The following is a 19,354-nucleotide window of genomic DNA, read 5'->3' as shown; positions in this document are numbered from 1 at the left end:
TAAGTGCGCATGTCTGTTTGGCCGGCCTAACAAGGCCGGCCAAACAGACATGCACACTTAGAAGTGCATATATCACTCCATTCCTCCTCCCTCCCATTGCCCGGCCCTGCCCCTCCCTACACATGCTGGCTCAGCCAACAGCTGAAAAATAAAACGATAATAAAATACCTTTTTATTTTTCCGCCGCTGGCTCCGTGCCAGTGGAGCAGCACTCCTCCGTCATTACGGAGGAGCCGCCATTGTTCACAAGTGTTTGGTTAAAAATGCCAGGCCAAGATTGCAGCATGTGATTCTTGGATTCCGGACCCTTTTAGACAAAAGCTTTTACACCTGCTGGTAGCAGGTGGTAAATGTGTGTGGAGAAGCATCCGTTTTTTTCTGGGTGCGCTCCCACACCCAATAAAACTCATAATGGCCTTGGGTGCCCGGTAGACGACATCTCCACAAATCTTATCGCAGAGTGATTGGCGCATTTAAATAAGGCGAACCCTGAATTTCCAGCCAAACGCTTTTGACAGAGATATGGTTCCAGTTTGATATCCACAGGAAAGTGCTCAAAAATAGCAGTAAGAGCTAGACCTAAACCATTAGCACTGAAAAGCGGTTGATCCACAAGCCAGAACATGACTCCAGCGGAAATCTCCAGAGTGCTGCTGGATTAAAAGCTTAGAAAGGCTGTGCTAACATTGTGTGTAGTAAATCTTGTATAACCGAAAATTTGATGTTGTGTGCTGGAAAGAAAAATTTGAACTAATAAGGGATCAAAGCCTTACATGCTTTTAAATAAACTTTTTAGAGAACGTCGTTAATAAAGCTTTGACCCTCTTATAGTTTTCTGTCATTGAAACCTTTGTCCTAGAGAAAGCACTAAAAGACAAAACTTTGCCATCGATCATTGAACCAAAACCAAAATGAAAGTAATTCACAAGATGCCCAATTCATAACATGTTTTAAATTTGTATATAAATGTTTTCAAATTCTCTATTTAAAATGTAGTGCGCAATGCATCCAGACTTAATTATCACACACACGCGCGCGCACACACACACACACACATGCACGTGCACACACACACGCACGAGCATAGACACACACGGAGGCACGGATGTAATGGATAGTAATTTGAGCCATCAGATTTAATTTACGCCTCAATCACATAGCTTGTCTACGAGGAATTAGAACAAATGTTTTGTTTCTGTTGCTTATCAGGACAAAAGGAATAAAGTAATTAGAATATTTCAAACGAAAATCACATTATTTTATGTGGTACACACTTGAAGGATATGTGCAAGAAATATCGAATATTAAAGTCCTGAACACGTCTGGCTCCTGCAATGAAGTTTTAACATGTGCCAAAACTAAACTTGCTCTTTCTTTAAATGGCAGTAAGAAGAATCCTGAAAAATAACGAGGCTCCCTTCAAAATACTAGGGGGGCAGATATTAGTGCTTCCAACCGAAAAAAGGACCGCCCGCAATAGGTGCGGCGGTCCCGCCATTCAAATTAGGGTGCTCACACCACACTGGCGGGCGCATCACGCATTTTTTACATTGCGGCGGGCGGTGCTGTAAGCAGCACCCGTCGCAATATAAAAAATGCTGGTGGTGCATTGGCATGCACAATGTGACAGGCATCGCGCGGTGCCTGCTACCTTGTGCATGCAAATGCAGGGGGGTACCATAGGTACCCCCCATGTGCACCACCCCCCAACATCCTGGGGGGCACGCTCCGGGCCCCCAACAGCGAAACCGCATGCCTTTCCATGGCAGCAACGCCGCCATGGAAAGGCTGCTCTCTGCTGGCATCCTGATATGGTTGGCGGTGTCTTACAGACACCGCCACCATATTGTGGCAGTTTTCCGCCCGGTCGACGAGTCGACAGGCAGAAAAGCGGTGAACGGTGTTCCCGTCCGCTGCGGACCCCCCAGCCATCCTAATGTGGTGGGGGGGTCAATCATGGACGGATGGCGGGCGGATCGCCCCCGCCGGGCCAGCGGTGGCTGCCGCCGGCCCGGTGGGGGCGATCCACCCGCCATCCTAATAGGCCCCATAGTCTCTAAAACCTAAACATGCACGCCACCCCAAAAAAAGAAAAGTGAGTTTTATGGCAGTGTTGCCAACATATAATTTGACTTTCTTTTTAAATAAGTGTTGCATTCTCAAAAAAGAACAAGGCATATTGGATGAACAACATTATTTCAAACTATTAAAATAAAAGACTACATTGCCTGGATATTTGGGGCCTTATTTATGAGGCTTTGCCATAGGGCAGCGTCGCAGGCCTTCCTGCTGTGCTGCACTACGGCAAAAAGAAAAGGGTAGGAACGTGCTGCATCTACAAGATACGGTGCATTCTGTCCTTTTCCCCTGCGCCCTGCAATGGGCTGCTGTGCGCCAAACGCAGGCACTTTTGCACCATGGTGTAAGGGGGTCTGCGTTGCGGGGATGATTATTTTTGAGCAGGAAGAGAAACCTTCCTGTACAAAAACAATCACAAGAGGCTTTTTACTCCTTCCATGTGTGCTGCAACACATAGAAAAAGGAAAAATAAGGATAAATAAAGATATTTCTCCTCGTTGTGTCTCCCTTACGCTGCCCCCAGGGAGGCGCACGTTTTTGGCACTGCCTCAGTCACAATTTCTCATAAATCTAGGGCAGTGTCAGAAAGCCATGGATGTTGCTGGGAACGCCCCAAGCAACACCCATTGCATGTCCCTTTAACACAGAAAACTGCATTAAAGGGAACGATATTTATGAGGCAGCAATAAGCCCAAAATAGTGGCTTAGTGCTGCCTCGTAAATATGGAGCATGCTCCTGCGCCATGGAGCGTCACAAAAAGTGACGTTCCGGCAGAGCATGGGGCCTCATAAATGAGGCCATTAGTGTATTTCTTGTGAAATTTTTATGAAAATTATTGGCAAGCTGGGTCATGAGGCCATCTTGGGCCCAATTTGGTTCTTCATTTTAGTTTTACATGTTACACATTTTGGGCTAACGTCGTTTTAATAATGTTATTTTTACATGTTTTGCTTGCACAATATTATTCTGAGAAGAAGCTGTATGAGCTGCTTGTTTTTAGAAAGCTTTTCTCATTATGAATTCTGTACACTCCATTCAAGGCTAGTTTTATAAATGGGGGTCTCTAGTTGGCAGTGGTTTGCACTCTGTCCAAGTAGGGATCCTTCCTTCTAGTCAGGATAAGGGAATTACATAGCTAAGATAACCCCTGCTCACCCCCTTGGTAGCTTGGCACGACCAGTCAGGCCTATCTCAGAGACAATGTGTAAAGTATTTGTACATAACACACACAGTAAGTAACACAGTGAAAATACTAAAATGGACACTATACCAGTTTAGAAAAATAAATAATCTTTATCTAAAGCAAATAAGACCAAAAACCGCAAAGATCCAACATATATTACTCAAAATATCACGTTAAGGGTTTCAGCAATTCTTTACATAAAACTCTATGGATGTGGTGATTTTACACAAAGAACCTACGATGTGTCAAAATCCAAGGTGAGAAACAGCTGCAAAAGAGGAAAGCATCAGAAAACACAGCAATGCTTTGGTTCTGGAGTCCGTGGGGAATGGATGTGTCAGTTCAGGAGAAGTGTTGGGTCAATTCCGGACTGCGGGGAGAAGCGATGCGTCAATTTTCGGAGGGAACCTTTGGTGCACAGGTGCGATGCGTGGAAATCCGGACGCGCTACAGGTCGATGGGGCGGTGGCAAACAGGCACTGTGTCGATTCTTTCAGCCGCAGACCAGTGATGTGTCAGTTCTTTCAGCCGCACAGCAGGGCCTGTGTCGGAGTCAGCTCTGTGGTTCCGGACGTCGGAGACACGGTGAACTGGAGTAGGGCTGTGGCGGTTCTTAAGGCAGCGAACAGACGCTGCATCGATTTCTTCAGCTGCACGGCGGCAGTGCGCTGAAGCTTTTCCCGCACAGCGGAGCTGCATCTGAAAAACAGGCCCTGGAAGGGCAATGCATTTCTTTTGAAGTCTTTTACAGCAGGAACTACCTCCAAGGCCCACAACTGGAATTGGCACCACTTGGCAGGTCAGAAGTCCCAGCAGTGGGATTCAGGGGTGCTGCAGATGAAGTCATTGATGGCCCTGAGACTTCCAATAGGAAGCAAGCACAAACAAGCCCTTGGAGAACCTTGGAAAAGCAAAATTCAAAAGCAAAGTCCAGTTCTTTTACTATCCACAGAGAGAAGCAGCAACTGCAGGCCAACTTAGGAAAACAACACACAGCAAAGGGCAGTACTCATCCTGACAGTTCTTCTTCTTGGCAGAGTCTTCAATCCAAAAGTGTTCTCAAGTCTTTTTTTTTTTTATAACCAATTTTGATTACGTTTTGAAACAGCGAGAGTACAGCACTCAACATTTCACTTCATGCTTGATACATTGATTGACAGTCGTATCCAATTGTGTGCGAAACACACTGTGACCCACACCAGTCCTCAATATCATGCACTATGTCAAAGAAACTCATTACGCCACCTGACCCAACCACGTGCCCCACACCCGCCCATACTTGGCTGGACATCCCCTTGCCTCGTATAGTGGTCTTTCCTGCGCGGTGCACCAGTCCACGCCTTTGCGCCATCTGACTACGCTAGGTGGGGTGGGGTTTTTCCATGCAGCGGCAATATCTTGCTCAGCCACTCTTAGACCTAGCACCTTGGCGTGGGACTCCCTTCCATTTTTCTGTTGCCTCATGTGTTTTTGCTGGTGTTAGTTGCTCAGGGCACTGTGCCACTGCTGTCCAGTGCCACAGTGCAAGTGCTCCCTATTGTCAATTAATGTATGAATTTGTGATTCCATGATTGGTTGGTTTGGTTTACTTGTTAGACCCTAGTACAGTGCACCAGGAGTGCCCAGGGCTTGTAAATCCAAATACTACTGGTGGGCTTGCAGCACTGGTTGTGCCACCCACAGAAGCAGCCTGTAAAAGTGTGTCTAAGGTCTGCCATTGCAGAGTCTGCGTGCAGCCTGGTACTGTCATGCTGACTGGGCAAGTGCACCCACTTGCCAGTCCCTAAACCTTCCCTTTTCTTCATATCAGACACCCCTATGGTAGGCCCTAGGGCAGTGTGCATTGTAAGGATAAGGTAGGACATGCCCTGGTGTGTGTGTGGCATGTGCTAATAGTGAATTACAGCCATTTTCGTTTTTCACTATTGAAAGGCTACCTGTTCTCCATAGGTCGGAATGGGCAGCTTGGTTATTACATTTTATAATCCTAACTGACTCAGGGAACATGGTAGAAATTCAAATTTAGTATGCCTGAACTCAGGATGATAAAATACATATTTTAGTGAAGTTGGTTTTAACATTCTGTGTTTGAAAATGCCACTTTTAGAAAGTAGGCATTTTTTTGTCTAACCATTCAAACCTGCCTCTGCTAGGCTGTGTATATTCCCTGTCTGGAGTTTTAAGTGACAGGGCTGGAGAATTCCAGGAGACAGGGTGAGGTGTCCCAGTGGTGAATAGAGAGATCTGCATCTAGATGGGTGGAAGGAGTAGCACCTGGGACCTGAATAGGGCTGTGCCTTCCATCCACAATGCTGGCTCCACCTCCTGTGGTGCGTCTGATGTCTCTGCCCTGCACTCTGAAAGGAAAGAAGGAGTCATGTCAACAAAGTGCTCCAGGACTGACCAGAACTGGAACAAAGCAAAGGCCCCTCTGCCCTCGGAGGACAAAGGATTTTGGGGTATAAGTATTGGGACCCTGATCCCAAGAATTTAGATCACTTTGGGAAACAAGAAGAAACTCTGCTGAGGAGAGGAACCAAGAAGAAACTGAGGAGAGACTATCCCTGAAACTGGGGGATTGGCCTGCAGGGGTTGCCTACTGCCAAAGAGAGGAGAAAAGGAACTATGTGTGTACTTTTGCTGAACTTGTGAAGGATCTCCAAGGGCTTGGAAAAGAGCTCGCCTCCTGCTGAAGTCTCAGGAACAACAGACTTCACCCCCCAGCTCCCCAGAGTTCTTTGGAAGTGCCAGCTGCTGTTTTGGGCCTTCTGAGGGACTGCGTGTCGCAAGGAGCTGGAAGCGCGACTCAAGAAGGAGAAGCGTGCCGCCGTCAGAGCTGTTGTCGTCGCATCGCGTAAAGTGTGTCGCCGCTGCAGCATCGCATCGAGCGGAAGCGTCTCGCATCATCCAGGAAGTGTCTTGCAACGCCGAAGAAGCGTGTCGCCATCGCAGCCATCGTAGCTGACGCATTGCACCACATCAAGAGAAGAGTCTTGCATCGAGGAAGAAGCGTGTCGCCATCGCAGCCATAGTAGTTGTCGCTTTGCAGCACATCAAGAAAAGCGCCTCGCATCCACGGAGAAGCATGCCGCCATCGGAGCTGCTGTCGTCGCATCGCGTAAAGGGGTGTCGCCGCTGCAACATCGCATCGAGCGGAAGCGTCTCGCAACATCGGAGAAGAGTGTCGCTGCCAAGGCCGCTGTCGTCGCATCGCGTAAAGTGTGTCACCGCTGCAGCTGAAGCATCGAGTCGAGTCTTCTCGCAACATCGGAGAAGCGTGCCGCATCTGGAAGATCTTCATGTCTTTATTTCTTTGCACCAAGGTTTCATCGCATCAACATCGTTGCAACACTTTTGTTGCCCTATGTGTCGCATCTAAAGGTACATTGACTTAAAGTGTTGCATTTAAGAACTAAAGAGAACTAAGCTAAATACTACCATCTTAAAGTAACAGTATTGTGTATTTTTGTCGTTTATGGTCTTGTGGTAAATCTATATAAAGAATACTTATTTTTTATATTAAACCTGTGTGGTGTCCATCTGTAGTGTTGTCACTTGATTACTGTATGTTCTCACAAATGCTTTACACACTGCCTCTGAGATAAGCTTGTCTGCTCGTGCCAAGCTACCAAGGGGGTGAGCAGGGGTTATTTTAGGCGTGTACCCCCTTACCCTGACTAGAGGAGGAGGTCCCTATTTGACACAAGTGCATACCAGTGCCAACTAGAGACCCCCAAGTCTAATAGCCACCATGATGGTGGTGCCTAGGAAGAGCTTGTCTGCCCTGGACCTGTCTAAGCCGTCCATAACTCCCAGTAGCAGGTTCATGAGGCTATGTGGCACCTCCCAGCATGCCTATCAGCTCAGATGTCAATGTCTCCCAGTATGGGGTGAGATGAGGACATGCCCACACCATGTGGTCAAAGTCTTTTGGTTCTGATCCACAGCACGTGCAGGATGTGGTGGCCCTTAAGCCCGCCCGGTTGAGATGACTGGGGGTAAGATATGCACAGTGGAAGTAATACAGCTGGACCAAGCGGAGCGTGGTTGCCGTGGTAATGATTTTAGGAGCCATCAGGGCGTCCCGCCAGTCCTCTTCTTCTAGCGGGCCCAGCCATACATCCCATCGGTGCCTAAGAGAGTCAAGTGTCATCTGGTTGTTGTTGGTCAGAGAATGATAGATCCTTGATACCCCACCCTTGCCTAGATTACCCATCATAATTTGGGCCTCCATCGGACTAAACTCTGGAAGCGGTGTGTCTGTCAGCACGTACAAGGTGAGAGCATGGCGTAACTGTAGGTATTTGTAGAACTGTGACGGATTAAGGGAGCAGCGAGTCTGTAGGTCTTGGAAAGAACGCAAGTTGTTCCCTTCCCATACGTCTCCCAACTGTGATATGCCAATGAGGTCCCATTTCATGAAGCCTTCTAGACCCCCCTCCTCCCTAAGCCAGGCACCATGCCAAAGGGGTGTCTGCTGTGTCAGTCTGGTGTCCCAGTGGGTGTGGCATAAGGCGGAGTACCGGGCAATTAAGACCCTCCGAGTCACCGTAGGCAGTGCGGTGGGTATTGAGCCTCCGTACAACATTGCCTGGAATCGTGGCAGGCGCAATTCTTCCTGTTCTCCCCTGTAGGCCGGGTTGGACCATCTGCCATTGAACCAGTGGTGCAGGCCAGTAGGCGAGTTGCCAAGTAGTATAAGTAAAGATTGGTCATACCCATCCCTCCGTCGAAAGGCCGTATCTGGCTGTGGGCGAGGGCCAATCACAGTCTCGAGTTACCCCAAAGGAACCTTATGGCCATACTGTCTACTTCCCGGAACCAGCTTTGTGGAAGATGGAACGGGGTGTTCTGGATGATATACAGGAAGCGGGGGAGAATCATCATTTTGAATAGGGCTTTTCTCCCCAGGGGGTTGAGCCGGAGAGTCAGCCAGCCGCAGAGGTCCTCCTGATGTTGAGTAACCATGCCAAGTCCGGGAGCCGTGAGACCCAGACACCCTGGTACTTAAACTGCCAGTCAATGCACTCCCTCCAGATGTGAAGGGGCACTAAAGTCGATTTGGTGGGATTTAGGTGCAGGCCCGACGCTTGTTCAAAGATGTGGAGGAGCTGGAGGCATCTAGGTCCTGACCGTCCGGGTCTGCGAGAAAGAGCAGGACATTGTCTGCCTAAAGAGTGATCCTGTCCTTGTGTGAGCTCCCCCACCTCCAACCTTGGCTTTGGTTGTCTGACCGAATGAGGCATTCAAGTGGCTCCATCGCCAAGGTGAATCGGAGGGGTGAGAGGGGCATCCCTGACTCATCCCTCTTCTAATCGGAAATGTTAATGATTACTCGTGCCTTGGGTCTGGAGTACAGAGCCTGGACTGCGTAGCGGAAGTGATGGCTCAGACCCATTGCGCTCAGCACACACTCCAAGTATTACCAATCGACTGTATCAAAGGCTTTTTCGAAGTCAATTAGCAGGAGCGCTAGATAGAGGGAGAGTAAGTGACTTTTCGCCAGGGCTAGATGGAGGCGTCAAAGGCACTGCCTTGTGCTTCACGGGTGCACAAGTTTACTGAGGACTGGTCGCAGTTGTTAGGCTAGGATCATAGCGTATACTTTAACCTCTGTATTTATGAGTAAAATTGGACGGTAGTCTGAGCAGGAGGGCGAGGGGGGTTGAGTTTTAGGGATGATATCCTATCCATGGTTGCTGGGTCCGTTTTGGGTGGGAATGTCCCAGAGTCCACTACCTCTGTGAATAGGCCGTGGAGTTGGGGTATTAGTATGTCTTGATATGTGGCATAATACTCTTGCAGTAAGCCATCCGGGCCCCGCGTCTTCTTGGCAACCACCAGGGAGATGGCCTCTCCTATTTCTTACCGCATGAAGGGTAAGTCTAGACTGGCCACTTCCGTTTCAAGGAGTCAGTGGAGTTGAAGCTCCCCCAACCCAGTCAACCCGGGAACTGAGGTTTCGGACCAGAGGGCTGAATAAAGCCGGGAATAGTTGTCGGCAAAGGTTTGGGATATAGAGGTTTACAGAGGAGATGATGGACAAAGTGCTGAAACCTTTCAAACTCTCACCCTCACCCCCAGTCACATATCTGGGTTGAATCCATCATCATTCTTTAGCTCACTTCGCCACCCCTGTTCAGACACAGCTATGTGCAAATCAGTCTTTACCCTCTGCCTCATGGGAACAGTCCAGCCTGAACTGCCAAGCCGTGTCTTCCCTGGACCAGAAAGAAGCATCCTGGGACCCGTTTCGGGGTAACACACCTCATCAGCCAGGCTGGCTTGAATCCAGTGGCAAAGTGAGCAAGGGACCCACGTCTGGGCATAACCTGCCATCTTAGGGCAAACAAAGCAAACAAAAGAAGATGATGGACGGAGTGCTGAAACCTTTCAAACACTCACCCCCAGTCACAGATCTGAGTTGAATCCATCATCATTTTTTAGCTCACTTCGCCACCCCAGTTCAGACACAGCTATGTGCAAATAAGTCTTAACTCTCTGCCTCATTGGAACAGTCCAGCCCGAACTGCCAAGCCATGTCTTCCCTGGACCGGAAACAAGCATCCTGGGACCAGTTTCAGGGTAAAAACCCTCATCAACCAGGCTAGCTTGAATCCAGTGGCAAAGTGAGCAAGGGACCCACGTCTGGGCATACCCTGCCAACTTAGGGCAAACAAAGCAAACACAAGGAGATGATGGACGGAGTGCTGAAACCTTTCAAACACTCACCCGCAGTCAAAGATCTGGGTTGAATCCATCATCATTCTTTAGCTCACTTCGCCACCCCACTTCAGACACAGCTATATGCTAATCAGTCCTTACCCTGTGCCTCATGGGAACAGTACAGCCCGAACTGCCCCGTGCCTTCCCTGGACCGGGAACAAGCATCCTGGGATGGGTTTCGGGGTAACACTCCTCATCAGCCAGGCTAGCTTGAATCCAGTGGCAAAGTGAGCAAGGGACCTATGTCTGGGCATACCCTGCCAACTTAGGGCGAACAAAGGATACACAAGGAGATGATGGACGGAGTTCTGAAACCTTTCAAAACTACCCCCCAGTCACAGATCTGGGTTGAATCCATCCATCGTTTGTTTGCATAGCACTTTTCAACCTAAGTGGGATGGGTATGCCCAGACGTAGGTCCCTTGCTCACTGTGCCACTGGATTCAAGCTAGCCTGGCTGATGAAGGGTAATACCCAGAAACTGGTCCCAGGATGCTTGTTTCTGGTCCAGAGAAGACTTGGCTTGGCAGTTCGGTCTGGACTGTTCCCATGAGGTAGAGGGTCAAGACTGATTTGCATATGGCTGGGTTTAAACTGGGGTGGCATGGTGAGCAAAAGAACAATGGATTTAAACAAGATTTCTTGACTGAGGGTGAATTATGATTTATTCAGCATTTCGTCCATCATTTGTTTGGGATGTAGAGGTTGGCGTACGATGAGTGACTCTTGATGAGTCTTGGATGTCGAGGACTATGCGATTTGCCAGGGGGTACGATACTAGCCTATGTACTATCTTTCCGTTCTTGTCTCCCCAGCCATATACGTGGGTGATTGAGGACCTCCATAACATTTTCGCCAAGTTTAGCGAGATTTGCTTTATCTCGTCTCTCAGTAGCGCAAGCTGGTCGCTTTCCGGAATTTGCCATCCTGGAGGAACCAGTCGTTTAACCTCCAGATAGGATGCAGTGCATCCGCGGGGCAACCTAGTTGGAGGAGAAGAGACGAGTGGTCCGAGATTCCCTGGGGAAGGATGTTAATGTCGGAGAAGCTCCGGCACTCCGGACCTGGCATGAAAACCATGTCGATACGCGCATGTGTGTGGTGTGCTGCGGAGGTGTGGGTATAATGGGAGGTTCCGGGGTCCCATGTTCTACAGACGTCACACACACCCAGGTTCATCACCCAATCTGTCAGTTGTTTTGCATTCAGGGTCCTATTTAAGGAAGGTGCAACTGTGGCATCCAGGTCTGGCTGCATGGCCGCGTTGAAGTCACCCCCAATCACCGTCACACCCAGGGGTAGGGAGGAGACAATGTCGCTAGCGTTTTTCAAGGTCGGTGTTAGGGTAGCTGGTGGCACGTATATTGACTCTAAATTGATGGTAGCTCCTCCCATTGTTCCAGTCTGGGCCACATAGCGGCCCTGAGGGTCCCTAGAGGCGTGCGTGGGCACAAAGGGAAGAGTGTGCTTAAGGAGGATTGCTACCCTGCGAATATATCTCTTTTTTCCGCCCGCTTTTTCCCTGCAGAGAATTACAATGCATACCATTACCCTGCAAGTCATACCAACGACTTGCGGAGGGGGAGAGCTGGATGTTGGAATAGTATAATTTACAATTCCAACTCCAGTATGTGCAACAGTAGGGAAGGTGTTGGATTTTAAATCCAACACCTTCTGCCCCCTCCGCAAGTCGTCGTTCTGACTTGCCGATTAGTGGTATGCGTAGTTCCAACGCGGTCATTGTAATAACCGCACTGTAATTCTCTGCGGGGAAAAGTATTCATGGTAAACAATGTTTACCCTACCCCGCGTGAACCTCGCTCAAAGCCTGAATGCCAGGCTCTGTCGAATCTGTATCTCGCGAGGAAGGGACAGTGGGTTCCCAGAAGGTCTGTCTCCTGGAGCAATAGGACGTCAGGAGATTGCCAGGTCGGCCAGCGGGCAGGTGTGTGTTGAAGTCCGGGTGCTTGGAGTGAGGGCCATATGTGTGTTCATGCTGATTGAAGGGTTGAGCGCTGTAGACATCTAACAAAGGTAAAACAGAACTTGAGACAACGGTCCAGAACCCCTCCTCCCCCTCAAGTCTGAGGTTTTAGATCCAATACTTATACCCCTTTTGGCCTTCAAGGGATAGTCTTTGTAGTGCACAAGTTCTGCCTTGCCCTGTCTTGGCTACAGACACAATAGAGGGGGGTGGGTACAACATTGTGAGAGGCCAGGCACAGCCTGATTTAGGTGTGAGTGACAACTCCTCCTACCATTCTAGCTCAGGAAGGCCCATCAGCCTGGCGATGGGCAATCAGGATATGCAAGGCACACCTTAGGTCCCTTTGTGTGACTGTCTAGAGTGAATGCATAAACAACCCAGCTGTCAGTCTAAAGCAGACATTGATTCCACAGGCAGGCAGATGCACAGCAAGGTAAAGCAAGAAAATGTCCACTTTCTAAAAGTGGCATTTTCAAACACACAGTTAACAACCACCTCTCCTAAAAGATGTGTTTTTGAATTCTGAGCTCAGAGAGCCTAACTTCCAAATCTCTAGCTTTTCCCAATTTAAAGTTACACTTATAAAATGTTACAAGGCAGCTCCAATGATAACCTCGGGAATAGCTAGTCCTTGCAATAGTGTAAAATGAATTTGGCAGTAGTTCACTATCAGGACATGCAATACACACGAGTACATGTCCTGCCTTTCACCTACTGCACCCTGCCCATGGAGATACCTTGGACCTGGTAAGTAGGTGCACCTACAACTGCACTCGCAAACACTGCAGTTGCAGGCCTGAGACATGTTTGCATGGGTAGTCATGTGGGTGGCACAATCAGGTCTGCAGGCCCACTAGCAGTATTTGATTTACAGGCCCTAGGCGCACACAGTGCACTTTATTAGAGATTTACCAGTAAATCAAATGTGCCAATCGTGGAGAATCCAATTACCAATACAATTTAGGGAGACAGCATATGCACTTTAGCAATAATTAACAGTGGTAAAGTCAGCCGTGGTCGTGCAGGTAGAGCGGCGGGGCCGGGTGGGGAGGGATTTCGACAGACGACAACGAGGGAAAATTAAGTATTTATTTAATTTTCCCTCGTCATCATCTGTCGAAATCCCCCCCTTCACCCGACCTGGCCCCACCGCTCTACCTGCACAGGTCACGGCTGGGTAAAGTGCCCAGAGTCATAAAGCCATCAAAAAGAGGGTCAGAAAAATAGGAGGTAAAAGGCAAAAAGACATGGGATACACTTGCAAAAAGGGCCAGGTCCAACAGCTAGGAACACAGAACAAAATATCCTACTGCGTGCGTTGCCCATTTGGAGACAGCTTCTAACATCTAGACATATCATTGCACCAGAGCCCTACCTCTAACACGGTGGCTTTTATTATATAAATGATACACTGGCCTTAAGAGGCCAGATAAGAGCACTTCAGTCATGACTGTCCCAGAACGAATCCTATTTTAGACATGCAGCTCTGCTGACGCTGATCTTCCATCCTGCAGAGAAGAATTGCCAGTCTTATTTCAGGCCAATTCCCTGGTCCAGCTATCCAGATATGGGGGCTCTGGCTAATCTAAGAGATCGAGCAGAGGGTACACCCACTATGCTCTCAGAAAAGGTGCAGTGATATGTAACAATATATAGAAATCCTATTGCCATGGTTGGACTGTCTATTCTTTTCACCATGTTCATAATGCTGGTTACTTTGTTTTGTATTATCTGCCTAATAATTGCCGCTCATTGTTTCTTTGCAAGACTACGATTGTTTCAATAAATCTATTGAAAACTTTATTCATATATTTTTTGTGTTTACCATGGGCACTCATAAGCAAACAACAAAAGGAGTAAGATCTGTTTCCACTATTACCTTGGGGATCAGAGTGTCATGTTCGAGGTTGCCAAAATCACTTGCCACCCCAGGAAGGTTAGGGGTTAAAGTAAGGCACTGTGAGCTAGCTAGGAATTGAGCTGTCAGTCTCTGATGGTGTACAAGGACTCAGTCTCTACATTCTGAAGTTCTGTGGTCCTAATACGCAGTCCTACCTTTCTCAGTGGGAAGCGTATAACAGCAAAATAGCACATTAGGTCTGTATTACTTGTCAAAATTTGGTAAAATCTGAAGGTCACTGCTCAAGAGAAATAGGAGTATGCAGACTTTGTGAAGTAGTGGGACTACACTTCAACAAACATAATACAATTGGTATGAAACTTCACAGATCACACAAAGTTGCAAAGTTCTACGCTCTAGGACTTGGGCATCACATAGGCGTAGCGAGAGGTAGCAGCAGCAACCACTGGGTTGTGTTTTGGTCTTACTTTCTTCCCTTGCTACACACCTGGTACCAGCAGCAGAAAGAGAAAGTAAACAAGCCTTGCAGGGCCCTGTTTAATTTGAGTAGTTTCCTCTCTGGCCTATATCCAAGACAGCTGTCAGCAAATAAGTTGCTGAAGGGCCAAGTCTGGGTGGAAAAAAGAGTGAACCCTGTGATGTCAAGAGGGATCAGGAGAAGTGTTGTCTAATTTGTCAGTCAGCAACCATTTTAGTGACTGCAGTGTATTTCTTTTGAAAATGAACAGGTTTTTCAAGTACGAAGCTAATTTAGTTGGATCAATTGGCACAGTAAAATATATATGTATCATTTAAATGTTTTCCTTTGCAAACAATGCTTCTCAATATTTGATTGCTAACATTACAGCTTGCTAACTTTTTTCTCAACCATATATTTTTGCAAAGATATTCCTCAAAAAACACTGAATGTTAATATAACTTTTCAAAATACAATTGAACTTCAGGTCAAATAGACTATAGAGGCGAACAGACACTGTCCTTTAGATAGTATACAACATCCACATCCTCATGTTTGGTCATTGTTGAATTGAGCATCCTAGACAGTGGAGACAACTGGACTACATCCTTTGTCCTATAGCACGAATGCAGCCGTCCTGTTTTCCAAAACAAGTAAGTTCAATATTTTTGTTGTAGATGGGTATGCCTAGGCCACTGAGAGGCAGGATGGATGGGCTGAGGTATTATTGCTTATTGTGCCCTATTCTGTAATTGGTGGCATGAAGAGGGGTGATCGGAAAGTTCTAGAGATGTGTGTGCTGAAGCTTGTGTACCATTCTGTGTGCCTGTTGTTTGTGTGAGTGTGTATGTTGTGGTTGTAGGGAATAGCCTCAATTGGTTCACATTGGTGATATATTTCAGAGGCTGGGGAAGAAATAGGAGCTCTGGGGAGGCACTAATGTTTCTTGGCAGTATGCCAGTGAGCTCAATTATTGGTGATCATGAGGCTGCTGTGGCAAGACGAAATCCTGGTTCTTGTGTTTTACTTACAATAAGGTTCTTATCATTGTTCCTCTGGGTGCGAATCACTGAGGGCAGGATATATAGGATTAGGGAGCTGTTCCAAGGTCTCTCAGTCTTGGTCAAAATAAGCCTGACACTTTCTCTGTTGAATCTCTGGGTCTCATCGATCAGGTGCCAGGACAGGCCTCTTCATGAAAAATTCATTCATAAATTATTCTCTAATATGCCTCTCCACACCTACATTATACTTATTTTGACACAGTTGTCAAGCATTTCTATTTTCACAGCTTGAGGGCAGAAGACTACACGGTTAGCAACAATATTTCTGAATTCTTTATATGTTGTATAGGGCTTTGAAGAACTAAATACTTGGCCCAAAAATAACACCCATCCATGGGATAAAAAGCCTCTTCTCGCTGGCAGTACAATGGTGGTGCTAATGTACATGACACATCGAGTTCTAGGAAAAAGAAATGGAAGAACGCAAATAGATTTTAGACCTGAAGTAGCAGGAGAAGACATTTCTTCTGCCGAATGGTGTGGAAGTGGTGGATTTGGTAGTAAAAGGGGCTCAAAAGAATCTCTGTAATGTTTAAGTGTCTTTTAAGTGCCTCTTCAAGTAATTTCAAAATAGACCATCAAAATGAAAGGCTCATAAATGAAGCACCTCCAGATTCTTCTGTAGCCATAGTAGTTATGGAAGGTAAATTAGATTATGATACCAATGTTGGCAGACCATATTTTATTCAGGTATACAGGCAACACATCTCAACATGTCTTGATCAAGATGGCAAAGGGTTGTCACCCTTGCACTCCGACAGTTGTTGCATAGTAGTAATTTGGACCTCACTCCAAACCATAATCAGTATTTCAAAAATCATCTGTCACTTTGAGACTTCTGGGAGGGATGTTTTACCACCTTAAGAGAGGGCGGGAACCCTGACCTACGCCAACATGAAGGAGGCTTTATGCCTCAGGTATGGGCTCACTCTTGGACAGTGCAGGCAGAAATTCAGGAACTTCAAGAAACTGGAATCCAGTACTGTGTGAATGCATACACGTGTGCACTGAATGGTTGGATGACGGGCAGCAAAGTAACTGATTTGAATGGCTTATGCAATTTAATTAGTTGGGAGCACTTGAGTAGTCTGTGTGTTCCAGAGCTGCGTCAGCATCTTTTAGACAGTAAGCTGACTGATCCCGGTAAGCTTGCTGAGGAGGCGGACCGCTGGACCAGCACCAGGGTTCACAAGGGGATTGGAGGTAGCACTACCAAAGGTGTACAGGGTCCCCCGCAGAAGTTGGGGGAGGACAAGGGTAACCACAAGAAGTTCTCTAAAGGGCCCCAAAGTAGTTCCCAGGTAAAAGGGTCCCAGTCCCCCAAATCTAAGAGGTCCTGGCCCCATAAGGGCAAGCGGGACAACAGAGGTCCTCCTACTTGTTATTTCTGTCACATTGCCCCTAAATGCCCCAAGAAGTCACCTGCACCCACTGGTGCTCCAACACCGGGTTTAGTGAGTGTAGCGTTGGGGGGGAATTGAGTCCTTGGAATGGGGAGGAGCAAGCATTTATGACCCTGGTCTCGTTAGGAGATCGAGAGATGGTCCAGGAAACCTCTCTGCCTGAGAATACTAAGAAGTACAGGCAGTGGGTGACCATCAATGCAAGGAGGGTGGAGGCTCTGAGAGACACAGGAGCCAGTTTGACATCTGTCAGGTGTCAGTGGGAGTCTGAGGAGCAGGTAATTCCCAATGAACTTCACCCTGTAGTTGCAGCAGACAACTCAGTGCGCCTCTGCAAGGTGGCGCTAGTTCCCTTTGAGAGGGGGGTCTCAGGTTCCTTGAAGGTCATTGTAAGTCCATCAATGCCTGTAGACTGTCTGCTGGGGAATGACCTGAAGAGTTCCCCCTGGAAGGAGGTGGGGTGGCAGGCGTATTTGGAGACGTTGGGTCTGCCTGAGTGGGATTGTGTGACCACTCTGTCTATGGCAGCCAGTAGAGGTGTTCAAGAGGACCTGGAGCCTGAAACAGTGGCCCAGGTGCCTGCCTTAAAGAGAAGAGGCCAGGGACACGGGAAACAGGCCCCCAAAGTTCCCATGGTCCTGGAGGAGGCAAACCTTGAGGGGAATGCCCTGGAGCCTACGGGGGAGCAAGTAGCTGAACTGGGGGACCTACCTGAGCTGACCGAATGGCAGCAGGAGGGAGGGCCCTCCAGGGAGGAATTCTGTGAGGAGCAGAAAAAGTGCCCTTCTCTTGCAGGTTTGCGGCAACAGGCAGTAAACCAGGCAGCAGGTGATCCGTCTGGGTCACACTTGATTTACTGGGAGAATGATCTCCTATACAGTGAGTCTAAGGTTGCTGAGCTTGGGTCAGGCCGTGCGCTGGTGGTACCCCAGCACTTCAGAGCCTTCCTACTGGGGTAGGCTCATGATGTACATTTAGCAGGACATTTGGGGCAGGACAAGACCTTTGAGAGGCTTGTCACCCACTTCTACTGGCCTCAAGTGCGCAAGAGTTCTGATACTCATTGCAGGACCTGTAAGACTTGCCAGGCAAGTGGTAAGCATGGAAAGAGGCGCAAAGCTCGCCTCCAACCTTTTCCTGTAGTCAGCACCCCCTTTGAAAGGGTGGACATTGACATTGTGGGGCCTCTGGATCCCAAGACAGCCATGGGCAACAGGTTCATCCTGGTCTTGGTGGACAATGCCACCCGGTACCCAGAAGCCATCCCTCTCCGGACGGTGACAGACCCCGTGGTGGGCCATGCACTGATGGGGATTTTCTCCTGAGTGGGGTTCCCCAGAGAGGTGGTGTCTGACCGGGGTACTAATTTCATATCTAGGTATATGAAATCTCTGTGGAGGGAGTGCGGTGTAACCTTTAAGTTCACCACGCCTTGCCAGCCCCAGGGTAACGGTCTGGTTGAGAGATTTAACCGGACCCTGAAGGGCATGATTATGGGTCTTGAGGAACCCATGAGGCGTAAGTGGGACGTCCTCTTACCATGCCTATTGTTTGCTTACAGAGAGGTGCCACAGAAGTCCTTAGCGTTCAGTCCCTTTGAGCTCCTGTATGGGCACCCTGTGAGAGGACCCTTGAGTTTGGTGAAGGCGGGCTGGAAGAAGGCTCCTAGTGAACCCCCCCAGGATGTTTATAGCTACACGCTGGCCTTCAGGAACCAAACTAGGCGTTTCAAGCAACTCGCTCAGGTGAATCTGGAAGCCAGCCAGGAAGAAATGAAACGGTAGTATGACCAGAATGCCACTCTGGTCGAGTTCGAACCTGGACAGAAAGTGTGGATAAAGGTGTCAGTGGAGCCTTGCATGCTCCAGGACAAGTGGACTGGGCCTTATGAGGTGGTGGAGCGCAGGGGCGAAGTGACCTACCTGGTTGACTTACGGTCTCCTAGGAACCGTTTGAGGGTCCTCCATGTGAACCGCCTCAAACCACACTTTGAGAGGTCTGATGTGACCATGCTCTTGGTTACAGATGATGGGGCGGAAGAGGAGAGTGAACCTCTTCCTGACCTCCTGTCAGACAAGGAGAAGGATGGGTCAGGGGATGGGGTGCACCTCTCACCTACTCTGACCCCGGAACAGCAAAGGGACTGTCGCCAGGTATAGGGTCAGTTCGCCTCCCTGTTCTCCCTGACCCCAGGAGTCATCCATTGGTGCATCCATGATGTGGAAACTGGAGACAGCCTGCCTGTAAAACAAACATTTTACAGAGTAGCTGATAAGGTCAGAGCCAGCATCAAGGTGGAAGTTTCCAAGATGCTGGCGCTAGGGGTGATTGAGCCATCCAGCAGCCCCTGGGCTAGCCCAGTGGTCCTTGTGCTAAAAGTTGCTGCGTCTGGTGCCATCCCTAAACTACGGCTCTGTGTGGATTACTGTGGGCTCAATGCGGTCTCCAAAACTGACGCTCACCCCATCCCCAGAGCTGATGAGCTCATGGATTGGCTGGGAGCTGCCTGGTACCTCAGCACATTTGACTTGACGTCTGGGTACTGGCAGATTGCCTTGACCGAGGTGGCCAAGGAGAGGCCAGCGTTTTCAAC

This window comes from Triturus cristatus, chromosome 2_1, assembly GCF_964204655.1.
Source record: "Triturus cristatus chromosome 2_1, aTriCri1.1, whole genome shotgun sequence".
Lineage (NCBI taxonomy): Eukaryota > Metazoa > Chordata > Amphibia > Caudata > Salamandridae > Triturus > Triturus cristatus.
This window is presented reverse-complemented; position numbering follows the sequence as displayed.